Consider the following 6,000-nt stretch of genomic DNA (forward strand, 5'->3'; position numbering starts at 1 on the left):
CATCAGAGGGGGGAGATATTGTTAGCATCTGGGTTCCCTGGCTGTTCGTTTTTTGCAGGGTCTGACATTCATCTAGTAATAGATTGTATGAATTTGATTTCTCCACCCTCTGGGGTTCATTTGGGGCACATGAGTCTGTGGCTTCGCCACAGAGGGGATGGGTTCAGCCCTCTTCCCAGTGCTCCCCCGCTTTCTTGAGAAATGGCCCCATTGGTTATCACACTGGGCATTCCCCACCATATCAGCAATCGGACCACAGAGGACAAAACTGCCAGGGGTAACCCTTTAACCGGCCCACTTTGTGTGCTGCTGGGACCTGAGGACACTGGGACACAGGCAAGCAGGGGCTGTCCTGTACGATGCCCCAGCGAGGACAGCCAGCCTGCCAGGCCTGAGGATGGCCGAATGGCCAGTCACCATTCAACAGGCTCTTTTTTTGTTAGAGAACAAAACAAGAGAAATTGGACTTAACCTACAGCAGGAGAATCTAAGCTGATCCCAGACAAGAAAAAGCTGAAGGAATTCATCCCCATTAAACCAGCATTACGGGAAATGTTAAAGGGACTTCTTTAAGAAGAAGAAGGAGAAAAACAATCAAAAATATGAATAAGAAAATATCGCAGAGAAAACAAGATTCTCCCCGACCGAGGCAAACACATCATGAAAGCGGTGAGTCAGCCAACACTAAAGCTAGTCCAAAGGCTAAAATGCAATGTTAGGAAGAGCGTGTGTAATTGCAACCGTAATTAAGGGATACACACAAACCCACACCGAAGAAATAATAATGACAAAAACAAACTGTGGAGGGGTGAGTAAAAACGGAGTGATTTTAGAATGCATTTGACTCCTTAACCCTCTTGATTGGCCCTCTCATCTTCACAGCATGGCTTCGGTTTGCCAAGTCAGCTCTCAAGAGACCCTTTGTTTGCCCCTAGTCAGGATCTAGGACCTGTAGATAAGGAATGCCTTAAGACCTTGACCTCAACTTTCACAGTTAGGCAGCCCATTAGTGGTATTAACCTAGAGGGAAATGAATGCATTTTCCACTCAATTAAAAACCCCACACAATTTTAGAGCCAGAGGAGACTATTTAATCCTGTGCTCTCATTTCACAGAAGAGAAAACTAAGGCTCGGAGAGTTGAAATGGCTTGCCTGAAGCCACACAAATAACGATAGAATGGGGCTTGAAAGCCAGAAACCTGTCCACACGTGCTCTTTTCACTGTGTCACAGTTATGCTTTTTTCCTTCTCCTCTGAAACGAACTCCTTTTTGAAAAAGCTTAACAATAACAGTAAGAAATGAAAGAGTCTTAAAAAGTAAACTGGAGAGGCTGTGGAGAAAAGGGAATCCTCGCGCACTGCTGGTAGGAATGTAAATTGGTGCAGCTACTGTGGAAAACAGTATGGAGGTTCCTCAAAAAATTAAGAATAGAATTAACCTATGGCTCAGCAATTCCTCTTCTGTGTATCTACCTGAAAAAAAATTGAAAACATGTATTTGCAAAGCTATATGTACTTCTATGTTCATTGCAACATTATTCACAATAACGGAGACATGGAAACAACCTTAGTGCCCTTTGACGGATGATTGGATAAAGAAGATGTGGCACGTATCTACAACGGAATACTATGAAGCCATAAAAGGATGAATTATTGCCATTGGCAGCAACGTGAATGGATCTTGAGAGTATTATGCTAAGTGAAATAAGTCAGACTAAAAAGGACAAGAACCATATCATTTTACTCCTAGGTGGGATATAAACCAAAAAGCAATAAGTGAACAAACATACAAATAAAAAACCAGACTCATAGATACAGACAACAGTCTGGGGTTACCAGAGGGGAAGGGGGATGGGAGGAGGACGAAGAGAGTAAAGGGGGTTCAATAAATTTAAAAAAAAAATACTAGCAAAACAAATACTAGTCAACTAAGTACAATGTTCTTACCTTCATTAACACTGAGCTATGGATTTTAGTCGAACCTGATTTCTTTCCCTTAGGTTTGAGTAGAAGCTTTCTTGCAGCTGACCCTGACTCCTTATTTCTCAGCCCCACAATTGCAGACCAGGTCCAAGGTCACCATGTCCTCAACCTTCTGATTAAGGCTCTTCTCAGGGGTGGGCAGGCTATTCCTCTACTGGGCTGATGATACGCAGGCTCGAACCAAGTTCTCTCGTCTGCCCCCTCCCCCCTTCCTCTCCCCCTCCACTCCCCCCTCCCCCACCCCACCCCCATGCTGTTCTGCTGAAAACCTGTGATTCCCTTTTCTCCAAAGTTCCCACTTGCTTCCTTAGCACTTTCATTATTGGGTTTTACTTGCAATTTGCTGGCAATTTGAATATAACCAATAACTTTTCTCGATGACTTTCTTGCAACTGCACCTCACACGTGGCTTAGACGCCAACTAAATGGCTAAGTTATAACCGAGGAAGGTACAAAGAAGTGGGAAATATCCTGTTTGCCTGTCAGGCAGTGACAGAGTCGGGGCACACAGACCTGGGGAGTTGATGCCAGGTCTGTAGGGTGATACCCTGCTCGCCTCTGGTCCAGCCACCACCTCTTGGCACCTGACGGAGAGCAGCAGTCTCCTCACTGGTCTCCCTGCCACTGCATTTGCCTCCGTCCCCACAGCCTGCTCTCAACGCAGCAGCCAACGGGACCCATCGGAATGGAAATGTGGTCCTGTCACTCCCCAGCCCCAAGCCCTGGAATGCGGCTGAGTGAAAGCTGAAGGTGGACAAGCTGAAGGACCCCCTTCTCCCCCAGTTAACGCTCTGATTTCCTTTTCTATTGTTCATCACCCTCACCCTCTGAGCTGCACCCACACCAGCCCCCTTGCTATTCCTCAGACACCCCAGACAACCCTGTTTTAAGGCCTCCCTACTGGCATTTCCACTCGATAAGTGCCCTGACCTCCGTCAAGCCTTTGCTCAGTTCACGCCTCCTCAGCGGGACTGAATGGGATGGACACCCACCCACCCCAGCCTGCCCCCCCACCCCCTTCGCCTCTCTACTTGTCCTTTTATTCACAGCACCTACCACCTTCTACCGTCCTGTACAATCTACACATCTGCCCACTGTCTACCGTCCCGGCCAGACGTTAGCTCTCTGAGGGTAAGGACCTATTTCATTCCCTTTTGTTCCCAAGCTGTGCCTGGGAACGGTGCCTGGCACAGAGCAGGCACCCAAGAAACGCCTGTTGAATTGGATGGCTTAATTGCTCAGGTACCGCTAGGTGTTAGTAGCCAGCACTTTGGAGCACTTCGTCTGTGTATCGTTCTAAGCTTTGCAGAAGCAGCTCATTACACAGACAGTAAGCGCTCCATTGCGAGTGTTTTGATCCCATCCAAGCTGTGAAATGCCACTTTCTGGTTCGGTAAGTGATTCTCAGCCAGGTGGTCCTGGACATGGTGGGAGGGGAAGGGACTGGCAGAAGGGTGGGGGGGAGCACATGCCCTTGGGAACAATGAGGCAGCACACCAATGAATTTTTTTATAGACAATTACTGAAATAAACCTTAAAATATTCTAGTCTGCTGGCCTGGTTAAGATGGGAGGAATAGAGAAGATGGAATAAGAGAGAATTATAGGTGGCTCGAATGGAAAAGAGGTCCCGAAATGCAGCATTCATACTACAGGGAAACAGAAGCACGAAAGTCGAGAGGATTGAAAAGATGCCGCTGATGTTTCTGCGTGATCTCAGCGTTAAAAGCACAGTTCGGTGTCCACTGGAATCTGACTTTTAAAGACACACGTGTAATCTGAGCTCCCGTGCCTCTCCAGCTGTGGGTTCAAGTGCTCTTTCTTGTTGGGATTCACAGTAATAGCTCAGACTTCTTTGGCTCTCACCTCCACCTGCTCACGGGGACCTTGGCCCCTGTGCAATCCCACTACCTGGTATTGCCAGAGACTCTCCGAGTGGTTGGCTTTTGTCTTGAGTGGAGTGGGGTTGGGGGAGCCCCTACGTATTCACGATGACTTTGCTCGCCTGGGCGCTGCTGTTCCCATGGACCTCAGCGGTCCGGAAGGTGGCTGCTGAGCCCTGGAAATGCAGCTACGCCAAACTGCAGTGTAAAAAACACACTGGATTTCAAAGACGTGGTACAAAAACTGTAAAGTGTCTCAGCACTATCTTTTTAATATTGATTGCATGTTGAAATGATAATATTTTGGAGACACTGAGTTTAATTAACTACAGTTAAATTGTAAATTAGTCATAAATTAAATTCACTTGGGTTTTTTGTTGTTCAGTCAGTTTACATGGAACTACTAGAAAATTTAAAGTTCCATCTGTGTTCACACTTGTGGGTGGCATTCTATTTCTACAGGATGGCACTGCCATGGATACTGCCATGTCTCCTGGGCTCTGCTAGGCCAGAGCACACCCTTACTGCCGTGCCCGTCTCCATAAGGCTGAATGTCATTGTCACTTCCAATGAGCAGCATCTCTGCTCCTCCAGTGGGTCCTGTATCATCTACCAGACAGGACCACCAACCCTCTGCACCTCCCCCAACCCCCACCCAGGTACCACCACCCACGTGAGCCCTCAAGGTCTTAAAGTGCCCCCGTGCCCTGGGCCAAGGTGGGAAAGCATCTCCCTTCCTCTAGCATATTCCTATTTAAAGGGTCCCAGAGTAGAGAAAGCTGTTTGTGCTCTAGGAGCATGGAGTACATTGAAAGCTTTTTCTTATTTTATAATGTTTACAGTCATCTCCACTGGAAAACATGGAGATGGGCTAGGATCTGATTTTTACTTTCTTTGGTTTTCCATGTATTATTTACTTTGTGTTTCGTGTCATTCTGTACCTTTAAAATCAGTGGAGGTATAATTTACATGTCATAAAATGGGTCCATTTTAAGTATATTGTTGGATGAGTCTTGACAAATCACAACCCTACTGACACCACCTTAATCACGAAGTAGAACTCTTCCATCACTCCTTGTGCCTCAGGCAGATTTAAGGGCCGGCTAAAAAGCTGTGTTCAGAAATTTACCTTTGTATAACGTTATCAGGTGCCACCTGTCAGGGGACTCATTCTGTTGTCACTTTTTAGGGTAGCAGCTTTCACCAGTTCCCCAGACTAGTCGAACCCTGGCCCAACATAAGCTCCTGCAACAGACTGAAGGCTTTTTTTTGTTTTGTTTACTGACATGTAAAGTAACTTCATGTTGATCAACCCAAGGAGGCTTCATGGAGGAGGTGTTGTTGTTATCTGTCTCCCACACTGGACTGTGAATTTTGTGAAAGCAGAAACTTTCACCAAAGGGGGGGAAAAAACCAGAAACGAAAAAGAAAAAAAAGAAAGAAAGAAAAGAAACTGCTCTGTATTACATGGAATTATTTGTTTACAATTATTCCTTATTTTCTTGCACTTGCCATGGCTTAGCTGTGGGTGGAGTATTCTTTCCTACCTCACTGATTTTTAACTTGGCCTTTTTTTGGCTAATGGTATGTTAATAGAAGTAAAGTGTACTGTGTCTAACCAGAGGCTTTAAACATGCTTGCGTGGTTTGGCTAAATTTCTTGGAGCTACTTTTCCCTGCCATGGGAAGAGTTTTTCTATGTAGCTGTTGTTTCTTTTTCCTGAGACCTGAACTGAGGACCTGTGAAGCAGACCGGAACCCAACCCTGAATCCTGAAAAAGAGTTTTCCCAGCCAACCCGTAGCTCTGTGAGCAAGAAAAACAAATGTTCGTTGTTGGTAGCCACTGATATTTTCGGGTAGTTTGTTACACAGCATTACTGCAGGAATTGCTGACTATTACATAGCCTATATATAATAGGCACTCAATCAACATTTGTTGAATAAATTAAAGAAAACATTTCCTTTGGAAAATCAAAAGGGAGAGAATATAAAAAGTATCTTGGGGACTTTGGAAGCTCAGACCCTAGAAGAAAGGAAGGGATGGGCTAAGCATAGGAGGAAAGCAGAGCCCAAAGATTCTTTAGGACAAATCTCAGGAAAGAGTTTTGTGGCCTAGAAAGAACTTTGAACTTGG

At 45.6% G+C, this 6,000-nt stretch overlaps 1 long non-coding RNA gene across 7 annotated transcripts in view; it reads left to right on the forward strand.

Moving 5' to 3' along the window:
• LOC141568628 (uncharacterized) overlaps nucleotides 1-4,250 on the forward strand; it is a 29,686-nt gene extending 25,436 nt beyond the window's left edge. For 3 of the 7 annotated variants that reach the window (XR_016021750.1, XR_016021747.1, XR_016021746.1), the window contains 3 exons: nucleotides 2,633-2,734; nucleotides 3,034-3,377; nucleotides 3,533-4,250. This is a non-coding gene — a long non-coding RNA (uncharacterized LOC141568628). The remainder of the gene's footprint in view (nucleotides 1-2,632; nucleotides 2,735-3,033; nucleotides 3,378-3,532) is intronic. The other 4 variants (XR_016021748.1, XR_016021749.1, XR_016021751.1 and 1 more) reach the window with 4 other exon arrangements.
• The last annotated feature ends 1,750 nt before the right edge of the window (nucleotides 4,251-6,000 follow it).

The sequence above is a fragment of the Rhinolophus sinicus genome, chromosome 7, assembly GCF_057876585.1.
Source record: "Rhinolophus sinicus isolate RSI-liver-muscle chromosome 7, RSI-T2T, whole genome shotgun sequence".
Classification (NCBI taxonomy): Eukaryota; Metazoa; Chordata; class Mammalia; order Chiroptera; family Rhinolophidae; genus Rhinolophus; species Rhinolophus sinicus.